The sequence below is a fragment of the Lissotriton vulgaris genome, chromosome 1_1 (assembly GCF_964263255.1).
Source record: "Lissotriton vulgaris chromosome 1_1, aLisVul1.2, whole genome shotgun sequence".
NCBI lineage: Eukaryota > Metazoa > Chordata > Amphibia > Caudata > Salamandridae > Lissotriton > Lissotriton vulgaris.
In genome coordinates this window covers 1,778,986,706-1,779,008,170 of record NC_141685.1, presented here as the reverse complement: position 1 = coordinate 1,779,008,170, position 21,465 = coordinate 1,778,986,706, and positions in this window count along the sequence as shown.

Sequence of the window (21,465 nt, the reverse complement as noted above, 5' to 3'; positions counted from 1 at the left end):
CATTTTTTCGCAAGGAAATGACAAGACAAATGCAATTCTCAATGTTGCTTTTTATTAATTCACAATGTTGCTTTTTATTAAACCTACAGCTGCTAAAAAAAGAAATTCTCTTTTTTAAATAAAATGCATAACAGTTAGCTACATGTTTTAAATGATTAGGAATCGACATAATTTTATGTTCTGTATGTATCTTCATCCTTAGATATTGTGTGGCTGCTCCAGGAAGAAGGCGCTGGCCGCCGAAACGCGCGTAGAGATTGAATTTTCATGCCACCCATCCCCATTATAAATTTTTTATTGTCTGTAAAGTGTTAAATTGTGAATGTCAACCATACCATATGGAACTTTTTTACTGTTATTTTAATGTCTTATAAATGAACCTTTTTTACTTGTGTTAATTAACTAATAAAAACTTGTTTTTTAAGCTAGCTGTAGTCCATTGCTATATATCTTTTGATCTATATGTGTTTCAATGTGTTAAATTGCCTAGGTTGTTACTTCTCAAATATACTCGTTTGTGAACTCAGCAGTATCAGCGTGGTCGGGGACAAATGAGAAGCCGCCCGGGGAATCCAGGACATAGAGGAGGTATGGATGATCGTAACAGGCTTGAGACTGTTGGGCATACTCTGAATTCTTCTAATATGTTTGAAAGGCGTAACCAATAATCAAATATCTGATTATTTGAATTCTGATTTGAAAGTTTCTGCTTATGCATAGGAATGCCTAGGATGGGATAAGGAATCAGTTGGAGTTCCAGTAGATCAGAAGGTTCCCTATGTTCAAGCACATGTTTTAGGTTCTACTGATCGGTTTCTGGTTGATACAGGAGCTACTCGTAGCACCTTGTCTAAACAATTGATTCCAAGGGCTCCCCTGTCTGGCTCATCAATTACACCAATAGGTTTCGATGGGACACCTTCCCTTAGCCCACTGTCGGTATAGAGTCAAAATATCAAGGTTTTTCAAATTACATTAATATCGATTCAAAAATATAGAATGGACACAATATCAACTGGACAGAATATAGACAGCAAAAATATCGACTAGAATAGAATTAATATTGATTCCAAAATATAGAATGGACAAAATATCGAATGGACAGAATATAGACAACAAAAATATCGCATTAGAGGTAAGTAAGTTAATATCAATTTTTTAAAGTGTTTTTTATGTTACTATATGTGTGAAAAGTGTATATTTACTTTATAATTTATTTTAATTAATTAATTTTATGGTATTTTATTTTTGCGTAATATGAATCAGTAGCGGGTTGTGGGTTTATAGGGGAATAGCGTGGGAAGTAATTTAATTATAATTATTTAAATATGTTAATTTATTTATTAGTATTTATTTTGAATAAATTGTTAATTAATTATTAATTGGTAATTAATTAAAATATAATTGGTAATTCATTTTAATTAATTGATTAATTGATAACTATGTTAATTAAAATAGTTTTTTTCTGTAGCGGGTTGTGGGTTTATAGGGGAATAGGGTGGGAAGTAATATAATTATAATTAATTAAATATGTAAATTTGTTTATTGGTATTCATTTTTAATTAATTGTCAATTATTAATTGGTAAATAATTAAAATTAAATTGGTAATTTATTATAATGATTGGTTAATTGATAATTATGTTAATTATAATAATTTATTTGTTGTTGCGGGTTGTGAGTTTATAGGGGTATAGGGTTGGAAGTAATTTAATTAAAATTAATTAAATATGTTAATTTATTTATTGGTATTTATTTTGAATTAATTTTGGATTAATTATTAATTGGTAATTAATTAAAATAAAATTGGTAATTCATGGTTAATTAATTAATATTTGGTAAGTAATTAAAATATAATTGGTAATTAATTTTAAATAATTGATTAAATGTTAATCATGTTAATTGTATTAATTTATTTTCAGTAGTGGGTTGTGGGTTTATAGGGGAATAGAGTGGGAAGTAATTTATTCATAAATAATTCCTTTTTTAATTAATTTATTTGGTTTTTTTGTTGAAATAAATTAATTATAAAAAACTAATAATTATTTTTAAAAAACTTAATTGGTAATAATATTTAATTAATTTTCATTCATATATGAAGCATATACGTTCCCTACTGTCGCACTCTCTGGAGTGGGAATAGTAATTTTTACCCCTACGCCATCCAACGCTTTCCCTACTGTTGCACTCATTGGAGTGGGAATAGTAATTTTTATCCCTACGCTATCCAATGCTTTCCCTACTGTTGCACTCTGTGGAGTGGGAATAGTAATTTTAACCCCTACGCTATCCAGCGCTTTCCCTATTGTTGCACTCACTGGAGTGGGAATAGTAATTTTCACCCCTACGGTATCCAAGGTTTTCCCTACTGTTGCACTCTCTGGAGTGGGAATAGTAATTTTTACCACTACGCTATCAATGTTTTAACTACTGTTGCACTCATTGGAGTGGGAATAGTAATTTTTACTCTCCCGCTATCCAACGCTTTCCCTACTGTTGCACTAATTGGAGTGGGAATAGTAATTTTAACTTCTACGCTATCCAACGCTTTACCTACTGTTGCACTCACTGGAGTGGGAATAGTAATTTCTACCCTCCGGCTATCCAACGCATTCCCTACTGTTGCACTCTCTGGAGTGGGAATAGTAAGTTGTACCTTCCCACTATCCAACGTTTTCCCTACTGTTACACTCACTGGAGTGGGAATAGTAATTTTTATGCCTACGCTATCCAACGCTTTCCCTACTGTTGCACTCAGTGGAGTGGGAATAGTAATTGTTATCCCTACGCTATCCAACACTTTCCCTACTGTTGCACTCTCTGGAGTGGGAATAGTAATTTTTACCCCTACACTATCCAACTCTTTCCCTACTGTTGCACTCTCTGAAGTGGGAATAGTAATTTTTACCCCTACGCTATCCAACGCTTTTCCTACTGTTGCATTCTCTGGAGTGGGAATAGGAATTCTTACCCTCCCGCTATCCAACGCTTTCACTACTGCTGCACTCATTGTAGTGGGAATAGTAATTTTTATCCCTATGCTATCCAATGCTTTCCCTACTGTTGCACTCTCTGGAGTGGGAATAGTAATTTTAACCCCATCGCTATCCAGCGCTTTCCCTACTGTTGCACTCACTGGAATGAGAATAGTAATTTTTACCCCTACGCTATCCAACGTTTTCCCTACTGTTGCACTCACTGGAGTGGGAATAGTAATTTTCACCCCTAAGGTATCCAAGGTTTTCCCTACTGTTGCACTCTCTGGAGTGGGAATAGTAATTTTTACCACTACGCTATCAACGTTTTCCCTACTGTTGCACTCACTGGAGTGGGAATAGTAATTCTTACCACTACGCTATCAACGTTTTCCCTACTGTTGCACTCATTGTAGTGGGAATAGTAATTTTTATCCCAAGGCTATCTAATGCTTTCCCTACTGTTGCACTCTCTGGAGTGGGAATAGTAATTTTAACCCCTACGCTATCCAGCGCTTTCCCTACTGTTGCACTCACTGGAGTGGGAATAGTCATTTTTACCCCTACGCTATCCAACGCTTTCCCTACTGTTGCACTCTCTAGAGTGGGAATAGTAATTCTTACCCTCCCACTATCCAACGCTTTCCCTACTGTTGCGCTCACTGGAGTAGGAATAGTAATGTTTACTGCTAGGCTATCCAATGTTTTTTCTACTGTTGCACTCACTGGAGTGGTAATAGTAAATGTAACCCTCTCGCTATCCTATGGTAAATATATTGTATATTTTATTATTAATACCATGTTTATATATATATATATATATATATATATATATATATATATATATATATATATATATATATATATATATATATATATATATATATATATATATATATATATATATATATATATATATATATATATATATACAGGCCATAGTTAATGCTTACCCCACTTATCCAGTTGCCAGGCATTTCCAATCTGTTCACAACCAGAACTTAAACCATCTGAAATATTTTGTGATCGATGCCATTATTCCAAACAAAAAAGGTGGAGATAATGAAAAACGTTTACGCCAACTAGAGTCAAAGTATATCATCATGCTTAACAGTAAACATCCGGGGGGATTTAACATAGGGAAAGACCTTCGCAATTTCCTGTAATCTTTACGATCCCTGTTTCCAACATAAGATACGTAAGCTTTCTGGGGTGTCTATTCAATACTCTGTAACTTGAGCCTCCACTATTGCTCTGCATAGCCAGATTGTATTAATTGTATAGATAATTGTTTATGTGATCCTACTTTTTTCAGTCATAATAGTATTGTCCTGCCTAACTATGTTAAGACTCTGAGAGTCAGTTGATGAAATCATTTGGGCACGTAAAGTTATTTGTGTACAAAACTTTTGTATTGATTTTTTCACATTACAGCACTTTATTTTCAACACATCACACATTATTAAGGCTCTCATGTTATTTATATGAGATGTCCCTTTTTTTAGCCTTCACTTATGTTTGGAGGCTCCAACTATGGAATACTTTACCATCTACACTTAGACTAGTCTAAGCTGGGCCTTCCTTGTTTAACACATAACTGTTTAAAAATTGTAGGGTATGTAGGAGGCAGGTCTAGATCTTCCTGACCACACTACCAAGACAATGACCTACACAGCATGATCAAGTTCGAGTCTTTACTAATGTTCCAAACAAGGTACCATATGGTACAGTATACTGTTGGAATTAGCCTAACTACTGATCATTTATACATGGAGTTTTGTTATTCTCTCCACAGCAAACACAAAGTTTTTAATGGGGAACAAAACTTTTTGTCATGTTGTTAAATGTATTTGTACAGACATTGCCCATTCTTTACAGAATATTGTATAATTACATCATGTTCTAAGCACAGACTGCATTACGTTCAAAGGTGACGGGTGTCGGTTTTTTTCACATCACCCCTAGCTACAATGTGTTATTGTGCCTTGCATTCATGCATTTATTTAATCCATCTCGTATACATCTGAAGTATTTGCACAGATTATATATTTTTATACGAGCGCACAATGTGACAAACGTCAAATTTTTGGGATAATGGGTGGAAATTCCAATTTATTCAAAATTGTAGCATAATGAATTATGTGTGATGAGATTTAATTTGTTTGAATCTAATGCAGTGAATTTGTCATAACAGTAGATGGATATGGTATACAATTGTATTCCACCTTTGACCATTACAAAATGGCGCCCACAAACTGGGTTTGGGATGTGACTTTTCACGTGAGTCCACCAACTATGTCTAGTATTTGTAAAGGCACGAAATTCAAATGTGTACCAAACCTGTATATATTTGTGACCTCCACATCACCCGCTCATCAGTGAGCAAGGACGCAAGTCCGAAACGCGTCTGATGACTGGCACCACCATCACCATTTGTTGGAATAAATAACTTTTCAAATCGAAGTCTGGCTTGCGGTGATTATTACTGGAGTCTGTGAACCTGTATGCTGGCTGACGGCTGCCGCCGGCAACGCGTTGGATTCTATATATATATATGTATGTATACTTTTTTTAAATATATTAATAATCTATTAGTTTTAATGTTATTTAAGCATTTTAAGTATTTGTAAGTTAGTTATATTTATTATTTTATTAATTTTAAATTACTTTTAACTATTAAAAAAAGTCGATATTTTGACTATCTATATTTTTCACATCGATATTTTTGATTCGATATTTTTATACTTACCTGTTTGGAGATAGGAAGTCGATATTTTGGCATTCTATATTTTTAACTCGATATTTTTGTATATTGATATTTTTGACATCGATATTGTGTCAGTGATCCCCCACTGTCACAACCACTTGCATTTCATGTTGATAAATTTACTGCTCCATGTCCATTTTTGCTTTCCCCTAACACACCGGACAATATTATGGGTCTTGATATGCTCAAGTATTTTAGGGCTACAATACATTGTTCCCCAGAAGGTGTGCGCGTTATTTTGAATGATAACTATCCTGTGGCTGAGAAGTCCTGTCTCGTTAGAGAGGATATTGCTTTGGCAAAACTCCCTAGTACCTTGTGGGCTACATTGGATACCGATGTGGGGCAAATGGTTATTCCAATAGTGCATATTTGGGTGAAGGAGGGTGCTTCATTACCTCGATTGCCTTAATACAAGAATTCTTGAGAAGGTGAAGAGGCACTTGTACGTATTGTTCATGATCTAATTGAAGTGGGGGTTGTGGAAGAAGTCCCTTACAATATTTGCAATAGCCCTATCCTTCCCATTCTGAAGAAAGACACTGATACTAAAATCTACAGGTTTATTATTGATTTGCGAGAGGTTAACAAGATTATAGTGCCCCAATACCCAGTAGTCTCTGAAATCACAACACTCCTTACCTTGGTTCCTCCAACTGCTACAACATTTACTGTGATTGATTTGAAAAATGCTTTCTTCTCAATCTCTATTCATCCTGACAGCCGAAATTTGTTCCGCTTCACTTTGAATAATCGATCCTTTAGATTCTGTAGAGTTCCCCAAGGATATACAGAGAGTCCTAGTATTTACAGCCAAGCATTGAAAAACAGCTTGATTCTTTCTCTGTGCCGACTGGGGAGGCTTTCATACAATGTTGATGACATCTTGTTGGCAGCTTATACGCCTGAACAGTGTGAAGAAGGAACACTGTCATTGCTTTAATTTCTTGCATCACACCATCACAAAGTTTTGCTGAAGAAATTGCAGTATTGTAGACAGATGGTTACCTATTTAGGTCACCTCCGGTCTAAGGAGGGATGTGCACCTACAGCAGACCGCAGTCAAGCTATTTTAGACACGCCTGTGCCCCGTACTCAGAAAGATGTTTGTGCATTCATTGGTCTTACTTCTTTTTGTAGGCAATGGATACCAAGCTTCTCACACATTGTTAAACCTCTGTTGGATCTTCTCACTAAAGACACTCCAATGCCGCTTCCATGGACGACTGAATGCCAGAATGCTTTCCACCAGTTGCGTCAAGCTCTTGTTCTGCACCAGTATTAAGCACTCCAGATTAAACTAAGGCTTTTACACTCTATGTACATGAGAGAGATGCTTGTGCACTTTCAGTTTTAGTACAGACACACGGTGACAAGCTGCGTCCTTGTGCATATTTTTCAGCTGTTCTTGATCCAGTTGCTCGTGCATTGCCTGGGTGTTTCTGTTCTTTCGCAGCAGCAGTTGTGTCTATACGTCAGAGTGAAGGGATAGTCTTGTCACATAGACTGTTGGTATTAGTACCCCATGCAGTTGATGCCCTTTTGAAGCAAACTAAAACGCAGCATTTAACTAGTGCTAGGTTGACAGGATACGAACTGACACTCTTGGCCCCTCATATCACCTTGAAAAGATGTTCAACCCTGAATCCAGCTACTCTGTTGTCATATCCAGCGACTCAGTCGCAGTCACAAGAGCCTCATGATTGTATATTCCTTACTGAGGAGCAGACAAAGGGTTGTGTCGACTTACAAGATACCCCCCTCTCAAATGTTGATGGGGAACTGTGGGTTGATGGGTCCTGTTTGAAATTACCAGATGGCACAACATCAGCTGCATATGCAATTACAACACTTCCGGCGGGAAACATCGTTAACAACGCGGGCATTACATTGCGATGCTATTACATCGCGGTTTTCACAACGCAAGTTGTTACAACGACTTGCGCTAGATGGCGCTCTAGGACTAGGGATAGTATAATTTACTATCCAACACCTTCCCTACTGTACATCGACTGGAGTTGGAATAGTAAATTATACTACTCCTAAGTCCAGCGCTTTCCTACGCAAGTCGTTTTAAAGACTTGCGTTGTAAAAACCGCGATGTTATGTACCGCGATATAAATGTATGCGTTGTAACATCATTCATCCCTTCAGACGATAATTGAGACAGCTCGTATGAGCAAATATCTTTGACACGAGCATGTGAACTTAGTACTGACTTGTCTGTGAACAATTATACTGACAGCCCCTTTGCTTTTGGAGTGGTTCACGATTTTGGGTTATTTTGGAAGGAAAGAGGCTTTCTTACATCCCATGGGATGCAAATAATGCATGGAGAATTGGTACACAATCTTCTGACTGCTTTGACATACCCGAAGAAAACAGCGATTATTAAATGTAGCGTACACAAGAAAGTGACTGATAAAATAGGACAAGGCAATGCCTTCGCAGATCACACAGCTAGTGAAACTGCAATGCAGCGAAGCACCACATCTATGTACGTAGTGAAGTCACAGGCTGAACGTTGGCATGATTCCAGGCAGGAAGTGCTAGACATGCAGAGATCTGCTTCTGCAGAAGTACTTGAGCAATGATCTAAAGAAGGAACATTGAATGATGAGGGCTGTTGGAGAAATAAAGACATGACCCAGTGGAGACTGCCCGCAGCCTATTTACAGCCTATGATTCATATGGCACATGGGCCGGCACATGTTGGAGCCTCCTCGATAATGAAATTACTTCCGCAAGTTTGGGAGCATTCAGAAATTGCCAGCACAGCTAAAAAGATAGTGCAGTCTTGCTTGATTTATCTTCAGTACAATCCTGGAAAAGGGACACAAACTCCTACAGGAGGGTTTGCCACAGCTTTTGCACCTTTTGAAGTTTTGCAAATTGATTACATCCAGCTTGAATGCTGTAATAATCTGAAATATGTTCTAGTGGTGGTATGTGCCTTCAGTAAATGGATAGAGGCGTACCCTACCAAAGAGAATACAGCTCTTACTACAGCAAAGGTGCTTCTAAAGGAATATTTCCTCAGATTTGGTGTTTGTAAACTTTTGTGGAGTGATAACGGACCCCATTTCATCGGGCAAGTTATTGAGTATGTCCTGAAAGGAATAGGGATTAAGCAGAAGTTTCATGCTGCCGTCCATCCATAATCATATTTACAACAAGAGATCAGGGCTAGATCCAACACCGTTTTTTAGCTCACTGCACCATCCCAGTTTCAGAACCTGGCTGTATGCAAATTAGTCTGTTCCTGTCCCAGTGCATGATGGGAACAGGGCAAACCAAACTACAAAAGCCAATTCTTACACTGGGAAGGAAACAAGCTACCGGGGACCGGTTTCCGGCATTTCAGCCGTCTTCGGCCCGGCTTGCTTGAATCCTGATGGTGCAATGAGCAAGGGACTCACATCTGAGTATACCCTTCCACGCTTAGGGTGGACAAAAATATTTACAACAAGGGGTGGTGAGGGACAGAGTCTCTGAATTAAACAGAATACTCTCACCCAGTCAAGAGATCAGGGCTAGATCCAACACCGTTTTTTAGCTCACTGCACCATCCCAGTTTCAGAACCTGGCTGTATGCAAATTAGTCTGTTCCTGTCCCAGTGCATGATGGGAACAGGGCAAACCAAACTACAAAAGCCAATTCTTACACTGGGAGGGAAACAAGCTACCGGGGACCGGTTTCTGGCATTTCAGCCGTCTTCGGCCCGGCTCGAGATAAATAACGGTGATGGATCAAGCCCTGATCTTTGGACTGGGTAAGAGTGGTCTGTTTAACTCAGACACTCTGTTCATCACCACCCCCTTTTCTAAATCGTTTTTGGCCACTATAGGTGTGGCAGGGTATACTCAGACATGAGTCCCTTTCTCACTGCTCCATCAGGATTCAAGCAAGCCGGGCCGAAGAAGGCTGAAATGCCAGAAACCGGTCCCCGGTAGCTTGTCTCCTTTCTGGTGAAGAATTGGCTTGGTAGTTTAGTCTGCCCTGTTCCCATGATGCACTGGGCCAGGGACAGACTGATTTGCATATAGCCAGGTTCTGAGCTAGGATGGGGCAGTGAGATAAATAACGGTGATGGATCAAGCCCTGATCTTTGGACTGGGTAAGAGTGGTCTGTTTAACTCAGACACTCTGTTCATCACCACCCCCTTTTCTAAATCGTTTTTGGCCACTATAGGTGTGGCAGGGTTTACTCAGACATGAGTCCCTTTCTCACTGCTCCATCAGGATTCAAGCAAGCCGGGCCGAAGAAGGCTGAAATGCCAGAAACCGGTCCCCGGTAGCTTGTCTCCTTTCTGGTGAAGAATTGGCTTGGTAGTTTAGTCTGCCCTGTTCCCATGATGCACTGGGCCAGGGACAGACTGATTTGCATATAGCCAGATTCTGAGCTGGGATGGGGCAGTGAGATAAATAACGGTGATGGATCAAGCCCTGATCTTTGGACTGGGTAAGAGTGGTCTGTTTAACTCAGACACTCTGTTCATCACCACCCCCTTTTCTAAATCGTTTTTGGCCACTATAGGTGTGGCAGGGTATACTCAGACATGAGTCCCTTTCTCACTGCTCCATCAGGATTTAAGCAAGCCGGGCTGAAGAAGGCTGAAATGCCAGAAACCGGTCCCCGGTAGCTTGTCTCCTTTCTGGTGAAGAATTGGCTTGGTAGTTTAGTCTGCCCTGTTCCCATGATGCACTGGGCCAGGGACAGACTGATTTGCATATAGCCAGGTTCTGAGCTGGGATGGGGCAGTGAGATAAATAACGGTGATGGATCAAGCCCTGATCTTTGGACTGGGTAAGAGTGGTCTGTTTAGCTCAGACACTCTGTTCATCACCACCCCCTTTTCTAAATCGTTTTTGGCCTCTATAGGTGTGGCAGGGTATACTCAGACATGAGTCCCTTTCTCACTGCTCCATCAGGATTCAAGCAAGCCGGGCCGAAGAAGGCTGAAATGCCAGAAACCGGTCCCCGGTAGCTTGTCTCCTTTCTGGTGAAGAATTGGCTTGGTAGTTTAGTCTGCCCTGTTCCCATGATGCACTGGGCCAGGGACAGACTGATTTGCATATAGCCAGGTTCTGAGCTGGGATGGGGCAGTGAGATAAATAACGGTGATGGATCAAGCCCTGATCTTTGGACTGGGTAAGAGTGGTCTGTTTAACTTAGACACTCTGTTCATCACCACCCCCTTTTCTAAATCGTTTTTGGCCACTATAGGTGTGGCAGGGTATACTCAGACATGAGTCCCTTTCTCACTGCTCCATCAGGATTCAAGCAAGCCGGGCCGAAGAAGGCTGAAATGCCAGAAACCGGTCCCCGGTAGCTTGTCTCCTTTCTGGTGAAGAATTGGCTTGGTAGTTTAGTCTGCCCTGTTCCCATGATGCACTGGGCCAGGGACAGACTGATTTGCATATAGCCAGGTTCTGAGCTGGGATGGGGCAGTGAGATAAATAACGGTGATGGATCAAGCCCTGATCTTTGGACTGGGTAAGAGTGGTCTGTTTAACTCAGACACTCTGTTCATCACCACCCCCTTTTCTAAATCGTTCCATCCATAATCAGCAGGGCTAGTGGAGAGATACAATGCTACCCTCAAGCTTAAACTAGCTCAAATTCAGGCTTCCACATACTTGAAATGGTCTGACGCACTACCTTTGGCATTGCTGTCCATTAGATCAGTGGCCATATTCACGATCTGGCCTTACACTGTATGAGGTGGTATTTGGAAGACCTATGAATATTTGGGGAATTCCTAAGCCATGCCACATATATGATGTACCATGTGTCTTGATGAGTGACTACCTATCACAGTTTACTGACAGTTTGATTTCTATTCATCAACAGGTTCGAGAAATTCTTCCTGACAGGTCAGAAGGTGAATCCCACGGACTACGGCCCGGTGACCATGTGATGATCTTGGTCCTTCCAGAGATCGAGAAGCTTGGAGCCTAAGTGGTGTGGCTCAGAGCAGGTCCTCCTGGCGATGAGAACTGCAGTCCGAGTGACGAACCAGGTGTATCTACCCACTGCAAAAAGTTGCTGTCGACCCTGGTGGATCCTGCTGCTTTGATTGACCATCGAGACATCCTGGACACGGAGAGAGGGCAGGCCATATCACCTGAAGAAACTGAGGAAGTCTTCCGGGACCATACGATTCCTGGTGCATCCCGATATCAACTGCAGCCCCAGAAAGAAACTTCATTGTTGAAAAAGACTGGTTGAGCAACCGTCCTGGGTTAGTGAGAAACAGAGCTGAAGAAGGGGGGATCTTTTCGTGTAGTGACACCCGTCTTAACCCTCAGTGAAGAAACCAACGGCTGCCCAGGACTTTAGAACTCCAACGGTTTTCTTACTTCAACAACAAGATGAATATGCCTATGGAGAAAACATCAACTGCTGCGAGGATCTGTGACAAGAATATAATATGTATTGTTGGGTTTATTGTCACTGTGATCACTATGGCAGTGATAACTTGGGTTGTAGGGGAAGTGGCTCCTGCTCGACAAATACTGACTGCCACTACTACAGCACCCATTGAACACTACTATTTTACTCTCCCTTATCATGAGCAGAAGCATAGACAGTCTTATGTGAACAACACGTTCATCCAGATGTTACACCACACGCACAATGCTACGAACATTTCTGACTGTTGGGTGTGTGGAATGATGCCAGCTCATCAGAAAAAGGGAGGAACACCTTTCATTCCTCTTCCCTTTTCTCACAATGGTTCTTGTCAAGCCTGTTTTGCACTTTTATTGGCTTCTCCAGAGGCATCACACTTCAAAGGCACAGAGTGTACCCGAAGTCCCTCTTAGCTGCTACGGAACCAACATGCGAGTAAGGAAGGCCCTCACCTGTGGTTGAAACAGAGAAACAGCAACACACTTACCCAAGTGCATGGACTGGGAACTGTTTCTAGCCACATTAAACTACAATGGTAAGACCTAGGAAACTGATTACATATCTGAACCTGTGGGGAAAGTAATACAAATGTCTAATTCATGCCTCTAAGAACTATAACTAATCAGATCACATGGGCAGGAGAGAGCATTGGAGGGGGTTGCAGAACCTATAAGAGGATCATCGTCAGTGGTACCACCCCATATCTCATATTGGATTGTGTAGTATTTAGCTCTACTGTGAGATTAAAACTAATCCAAGCACTGGATCTGGAATTGTTATTGTGTCTGTTGGTTGATATTTAAGTTCTTAGCTCTTTCCCTCACACTACCTCTCTGAGAAGAGTGTGAATGTTCACCCTCACTACCCTGAGAGTCAAGTGTGAAAGTTGTTGTACGCGGCCCAGTTTGAAGAGCCACAGAATAGGGGAACCGAGGGGCAAACCATCTCAGCCACCACATTTGGGGATATTAGGCTGTATGCTCTGTGTCCTCCCCACTACCTCCCTTGTCTGATACTTATATACCACAGAAAGAAGCTGTACTTACTAAGATCTTTGATTTGCAATGCTATCGTAATAAAGACTTCAACAGCTATTTTGATGGATACTTCTAACAGCAAATTCCTCGCCTTTAGAATATCCGCAGACACGACACTGGATCCAGAAGATTTAAATAGCATTGTTCCGCATGCTGGTAGGTGGCACGGTGCCGCTTCGTGTTGACTTTGTTCTGCCCCAGTAGTGATGATGGAGTTGCAAACATGCGCCACCACAGCTTGTGGATGTCAATACCTTTTTTTCCATGCTTTTCTACACAGATACAGAGCTTGCTCCAAGTTTAATTCTCATCAGTTAACAAGTTTTTTATTAAAAGTAGGCTCTGCAAGAGAGCTATTTCCTCTCCTAAACCTACAGGATTTACACCTTATAGGAACTGTTAGACCTGTTAGCCTTAGGGTAGTCGGCCCCCATAATTTTTGCCTGTTTGCCTGCAATTTTGCTGATCTATTTTTGTTGGTTTTAAGACTCTGGGCACTTTACCACTGCAAACCGGTGCTAAAGTGCATGTGCTTTCTTCCTAAACATGGTTTGATTGACCTTTCCATAATTGGCATACTTAATTTACTTATAAGTCCATAGTAAAGTACACTACATTTGTCAGGGCCTCCACGTTAAATGCTAACAGTGGACCTGCGTGACTGATTGTGCCACCCACTTAGGTGGCCCTTTAAAACACGTGTAAGGCCTACCACTGCAGAGCCTTTGTGTGCAGTTTACACTGCATTATCGACCTGGCATTTAAATCCTCTTGCCAAGCCTTATACTCTCCTTTTATTACATATAAGTCACCCCTAAGATAGGCCGTAGGTAGCCGATAGGAAAGGGTGCTATGTAATCGAAAGGAAGGACATGTACTTTTAAGTTTTGCATGTCCTGGTAGTGAAAGATTTTCAAAATCTTTTTTCAGTACTGAAATGCGAACCTCTCCGTTAGATTACCATTGGAGATTCCTTGTTACATCTAATAAGTCTAATTCCCAATTGGAAGGAGGTAGAGCTTTTATTTATAGTACCTATGGAATAGTAATGAAACATCCTCTTTAATGATAAAGTCGAATTTATCACTACAACTTTAGAAATGGCAATTTTAGAAAGATGGCATTTTTCTTCTCTTAGCCTTGTGTATCTGCAGCCTGTCTCTAATACACGTCTGGGGAGTTTGACAGCTGGGCCTTGTCCATTCCCTCTAGACAGCCACACACAAAGAGAGCTTAGATGTGACTGAAGGGCTATCCACATCCTGATCGGTCATCCTAGGCAGAATGGTATGGAAGAGCTGGGCACAGCCTCAAACTTACACCTGAATAGGCTCCGTCCTGTCCCTAAACAAAGGACTGCTTAATCTCCTGTAGTGAGTCTGAAGCCAGGACAGGAAGGGAGGATCTATATGCACTTCAAAGCCCCTCTTTGACGTCTCCCCCTACTTCAAAGGCACCACTGGGTACAAAAACTGGACTTCTGAGCCTACCAACTCAGTACACTTGTGGACATTTGGATACTCTGATAGGAACAACTGATGCGCTGCTGAGGGACTGCCTCGCTGCTGGACTGCTGCTCTGGAAGAACTGCTTTTCTACTGTGCTGATCTGCCTGCTACCCTACTTGCCTGGGTAAGAAGGACTGGACCTGCACCACTTTAACCGAGAGTGACTCCAAGGGCTTGTCTGCTTGCCTCTTGTTTGAAGTCACATGGACACAAAAGACTTCCAGCTACTTCACAAACAGCACCTGGACTCTGCTATCTGAGAGTCTTGTCCTGCCAAGTGGTGCCAACTAAGTTGTGGGACCTTGGAAGTGGTAAAAAGTGCTGCAACATCCAACCATCAACGTTACACCATTTGGAACTGATGCATCTTCTTTGACTGCGACTTATCGCAAGGATCCAGTGGATCGTGTTGCAGACTGCATGGCACATCACCTCAATTACCGATGCAGCCTTGACATGCTTGGCTTGACGAAGTTGCATTGCTTACAGCCTGTGACTTGACGACAACGCATTGCCTCTTTGCTTCTCGCATCGCAGCCCTATTGACGATGCATCTAAGGTACTTTGCGACAGTTCGAACCTGGACCTTGTAGCCGGCCCGCGTTCCATTGCTGTCGCCTGAACTTTTGATTTTTTCCTGGTCAAGAGTGACCCGACAGCCCTGGTTGGCTCCTTATGCTTTTAAGCACTATATTCCAAATATTGTTTTTTTAATTCATAACTCTGGTTCCATGCATCTGATTTTTGTCGTTTTGGTCTGGTTTTGCTTAGTAATTTAGACTCTATTTGTATCTTTTTGTGTAGTGTTTTCACTGGTTTACTTAACACATTGCCTCTTACGTTAAGCCTGACTACTCTGTGCAAAGCTACTAGCGGGGTGAGCACAGGTTAATTTAAGGTGCGTATCTGACGTACCCTGACTAAGATTGTGGTTCCTGCTTGGACAAGGTGCACCCCTCTACCAGCTGGAAACCCAGTTTCTAACAGGTACTGAGGCATAAAAATGTCTGCAAAGGTCCCCATGAGGTATGCCTCTGAGTTTGGTTTGGGGAATAACTCCTGTGAGGCATATGCAGTTATGAATCAGAAGGCAATCCAGAAAGTAGATTTGTATATCGCCGAACACCAAAAGAGGCCTCAGAGTCCCGCTACCACTGAAAGCTGAGGGAACGGACCTGTTCCAATTCTCAGGCCGTTCCCCCAACAGGCCCTCATCATGGCCCAGGCCTCCCGATAAGTCAATACTGGAGCATAAGAAGGCCAAGCAGGATTCGTCCCACTCCTGCCACTCTCAGTTTGAGAAGTCGCATGGATGTCAGGGAGTCTCTTGGTCCCATTCCCCATCCTCCATCAAGGAGCCAGTTCCACACCTGATCCCAATGCCCTCTAAGTTTCCTGTGCCATCAGAGAAACAAATTGAGTCTTTTAAAGAGGCCATGTTTTGAATCTTTGGCATTCTTCCAGCTCCCTCTGGTATACCTTCAGGCTCTAAGAATGTGGGAGCCCTTCAGTTGGGTTACTACTGCTAGGTCCACCCTCAGCAGACTCTCTGCCTTTTGATCTCATCTCGGGTTCTTCTCTGAAGGCAGAGCCGACTTCTATTCTGGCACCAAAATCCATGCCTGTCCTTTTAACATGGATTGCCGGCACTGATGGCACCAAAGGAAGGCCCTTTCCCAAAATTCCTAAATGACTCTGAGCCAAATGTATCTCTCTCTGACCTATTATCTCAACCCGAATCCTTACCAATGCACCCAGTGCCAGTTCAACCTGAGTCAGATTGAACCATGCCTTTCCCTCAGAACTGCACTGCTGTGCTCCAACAACATTTCAGTGCAGACTCTGATCAGGGTAAACCAGGCTTTGGAGATAATACTCCAGATGATGTGGATTATTTTCCCCCACACTATGATGATACCAATCTGTACATGGATTTGCTGTAGGCCAGTGGGATGGATACTTCTCTCAGGTTGTGTTCTCAGCCTGAGCCCTCAACAGTAGAGTGCCTCCTTTGTTGTGGTGATGAGATGGGCAGCAGGGGTATTAGATTTAGGCTGCCAACTATGAAAGTCAAAACGAATGTGTTAACAGAAGTTTTGCAATCTGAACAGACTTCCTCTGAGCCTCTTAATACCATTCAATGAAGTCCTGACTTACACCCTATTGAACATCTAGTCTAAGCCCTGTTCATGCCTACCGGTAAACAGGCAGCTTGCCAGGCACAAGAGGCCTGCGCCAGGCAACCCTAACTTTTTGACACAGCACCCTATGCAAGAAAGTCTGATGGACAGTCTTCTTCTAGGAAGGCCTGAACGTTTGGGTGCTAAAGGAGATATGTGGCGCTCTTGTAGAAATACACTAGATTATTTTACTCCGGCAATACATTTGGGTGCCTACAATGATTTGGAGAAGAAAACACCCCACTTCTCACTGCATAATTCAAAGAATAGGCATACTTAGAAATCAACAAAATTGCAGCACACCACTTATCATAACATTAACAGTTTTTTCCTTCTTTCAAAACAAACAAAATAATCAACAGGCTCTTTAGAAGTTCCTTCTTATTTAAATCTTTTTCAACTCCAATCCCATGCCAACGCGTTTAGCCGAGGTTACAGTTAACCCATCGGCTTTTTCAGGGCTGGAAATGATACAAAAGGCGCTATTACAATGGTATTCACCAGCGCAGCATTTGAAATACAGAGCCCCATATGGCCAATGAACAACCCTGTGCTTTCCACCTTTTCCATTCGAGTGAAGATATGCATTTGAGAACAAGTCAACTTTTTCTACACATTTTATGATACACCTCTCATGTGGGATAAAACAAATACACTTGTGACTCAATACAGGAAGGGGAACCCCAATTCATTCCCTAAAAATCCCCCAGACAGTGAGTCAAAAAGAAAGCTTTCAGGAAACGTGTTTTCATCAAGCAGCCTAGCCCTCTTGTTATTCAGTGCCAGCTGTTTCCTGGGGAGAAATTCCCATACTTTATGGAACATGGTTGGTGAGATCTTGCCAGCAGGTCCTAGGGAATTTTGGGCCAACCTGGTTCAAAATATCCAGGATGATCAGGATGCAGCCAAATATTTCATCTGTTCTGGACATGATACTAGCAACTGTTTGGGCAGAGCAGTTTGTACTGCATAGTGCTTCAGCATCACACTTGGATAAGATCCAAGGGCTTCACTAGTGATATGCAGCGCTCTCTGATAGATATACCATTCAATGGATTTTGCCTGTTTGGTGACAAGGCTTCTTCAGCATTGGAACACTTCAAAGAAATCCACGCTATGGTGTGTCCCTTAGTCATTTCCACTCTAGTAAGAAATTACCCTCAGCAATTAAGCTCCTTTTGAGGCTACTCCAGAGATTTGGCATACCAGCAACGTCAAAGCCCAGCCCCTACGTAACAGGCACCCCTACCCTTTCGACATTGGTATCAAGCAGAGAATGTTCATGCCACTAGGAGCAGCAAACTTCCCAGTCCCCCTCCCCATGACATCAGCCTCCAAGCAGCTTTAGTTTTCTCTTATTGGCATACAACCTCTCTGTGGGAGGAAGGATCAGATATTTCTTCCAAAAGTGGCAAAATATAACATCTGATAGGTGTGTTCTTCAGATAGGTCAAATAGGTTATCCTGTGCCATTCCTTTTTGGCACGTCGCCTCTTTCACCCACATCAGATGATCTTTCAGTGGAGCACATGTACATCTTGCTCTAAGAATGGCAGGCTCATTTGACCAAAGAAGCCATAGAGAAGGTTCTGTACCCAGAAATAGGAACTGGCTGTTGCTCCAGCTATTTTCCTGTGCTGAAGTACGGGTGGGCATTTTTAGATCTCTTCATTTAAGAAATTAGATTAATTTTTGGGCTTGATATTTACCCACCTCAAGGAATAATTACAAACCTTGTCAGGGTGAACTCTCAAAGTCACTAAATTATATTGAGCTAAACCCCCAGGTAGCTGTGGCATGGGCAGAGAGGAGTAACTTAGGGTAACGTGTAATGACAAAAATCCAAAAAGTGTAACCAGAGATTTTAAATTAATTTTTTACGTTTTAAGTAGAATTAGTGCCAAGAAGCACAAAGTGCCAATGAAAGGTAATGGTCACAGTAAAACCGAACCTAGACACAATTTGATGCTGACTGGGATGTAGCATGGGTTGCATACACCAACTGGGTTTACCCTGGTCAAAGGTTTTACCTTTTGACTTTAGTTCTGTGTGTACTAATCCACTACAGATTTACATTTCTAAAGCCTCTCAGGACCTCAGGGCAGGCAGGTAGCGACTCTCAGGGTGTCAGAGAGAGGCTAAACAGCAAGGTCCAATCAAGGTCTAGTTGCCACTGATCAGCTAGACAGTTGCAGGAAATGGCCTTCTTGTAGCTTGTTTCGTATCTGTAACTTCTACAGAAGGTCAGCCTTATTACCCTTGGAGTCAACTTCCTTGTCCTGGTTACAAGAGGGAAAGCAGGTCCAGCCCTTTTGGCTCTTCTCAGGCCTCAGGCAGCAGGTGCAGTCCTTTTCCAACCCTTCACAGATCATGTTCTGTTCTGAAGTGGGCACCTAAAGATGCCATATTTATACATGGCACGAGCAAGTGGGTGGGAATGACTCCTGGACACACCTAACCAACAGGGTAAACGCTCTTGGGTCACACCTACTGACTTTTGGCATTTTCAAGATGGCACAGAAGTCTTTAGCAGCTCTAAACTTGGGCACTTGATCCAGACTACTAGACGGTGGCTTTGGACTTGCAGGATGCCTTTTTGCATGTACCTGTTCTGAAGTCCCACAGACAGTACTTTTAGTTCAGGGTGCATTTTCGGGGGCATTTTCAAATTTCCAGCTCCTCTTTGGCCTCATCAGCGCCTTAGGGGTTTTCACAAAAGTGTAGGCATTGGTCACTGCACACCTTCGGAAGTTGTGGATTACAGGTTTCCCCTCCCTTCTGAAGGCAGGGCACCACAGACATTCACAGATCACCTCCAGATGACAGCAACCCTCCTGACATCATTGGGATGCGCTATCAACGTGCCAAATTCAGACCTAATTCCTCCGCAGAGCTTTTTTGGAGCCATCCTGCCCATGGTGCAGTTTTGGGCTTTTCTTCCTTCATGAGCCCAGGACATTCATACTATGATCCCAATGTTTCTGCCTCGGCCATGGCTCTTGGTGAGAGTAGCTCTGAGGCATCTAGGCTTCTTGGCCTCCTGCATATTGCTCTTTGACTTTGTCAGATGGTATTTTCAGTCTCTGCAGTAGAACTTGAAGTCTCAGTGGAGCCAGTACAGGAGAACTTGCCAGATTCCTTCCCGGTTTCGGAGGAGACTGCACAAGGCCTGTAGTAGTGGCGGCCTTATTTTCAGTTGGATTGGTGCCAAAGCCCTCTTTAACACCCACATGGAGCTTATCGCAGTGAAGAATGCATCATTGCTGGTATGGAAAGTTCATCTGGGAGAGTTGGATATCAGAGGAGTCTGGCCTGCAGTGGAGACCCGTCTTCACTTCAACCTGTTGAAATTGTGGGCCATTTGCCTTGTGCTGAAAGCCTTATTATCCTCCATCAAAGGAAGGCTGAACCAGGATCTAATGGACCACACCACTGTCATGTGGTACTGCAACAGGCTGGGTAGGGTGGGGTCCTGTGCCAAGAGCCATTTCATTTCTGGAGTTGGCTGGAGCATCATGGTATTTCCATGGTTGTGAACCACCTGGCAGGATCTTTGAATTCCGTGGTTGACAAACCCAGCTAGCAGAACCTGGTGGATCAGGAATGATGGTTATATTCTGAGGTGGCGAATGCATTGTCCAGCAATGGGGAGAACCCTGAATATGGATTTTTTTGCCACTGCCAAGAATAAGCAGTGTCATAAATGTTATGGACTGATGTTTCCAAAAATGTGGGTCTCACCTGGTGTTTCCACAGAAGATCAGATCCAAGGGCTGAACTTCCCACACCCACCAGAGCAAGCCGAACAATGTCTAAGCTAACAACAGTGGGATGGGGGAAGAAGGAAAAACAAAACAAGGAGATGTGTCTCAGTCTGACGTCTTTCACAGCGTTTGGTTGGAGAAGGTGGTTTGTATTTCCTGAACAGAAAATAAAACACAAGAGGTATTCTATACCTACACCAGGGAATGTTACCTTTACTTATGTATTAACCTGTATGTCTACCTGTTTATAGTCCCTTTTCCTCTTGTAGTTAGGATTAGAAAGGCAGAGAACAGAAAAACCAGTCTTGTCATAATTCAAAATATGATATGAACTATCCAGTTAAGCCAAAAGACTCACATCCAATATAAACCAGGAAAAAAACATAAAACATATTCTCCCGTACTGGATAAAAATACACAAAAAGGTGCAGGGCTCAGCGATATAATTAATTAGCACCTCGTAACATCAGGATACTACTATTATATATTCTTTGTCTTTGCAGCCAGTAAGCTGTACCATTAACTTAAACAGAATATCCACTTCCCGTGGAAGACGTACATCAGATAAGTATTTCATATCTGTATTAGCAAACAATTCATAAACATTGTTACCGACTCTTATGTGATGTGGATTCTTTAGAAATATCTGTCTTTTCCTCTTGTTGGTCACAGGACACAATAAGAGAGGTTCCCCATGAAGAAATGATAAGGTACGGCAGAGGAGAACTCAGGGAACTGCCCCACATGCCGAGGAGCCGTCAGTAACCAGAAGGAGAAAGAGAACTGCGCAAAGACCGGAAGCAAAGAATTTGAACACCCG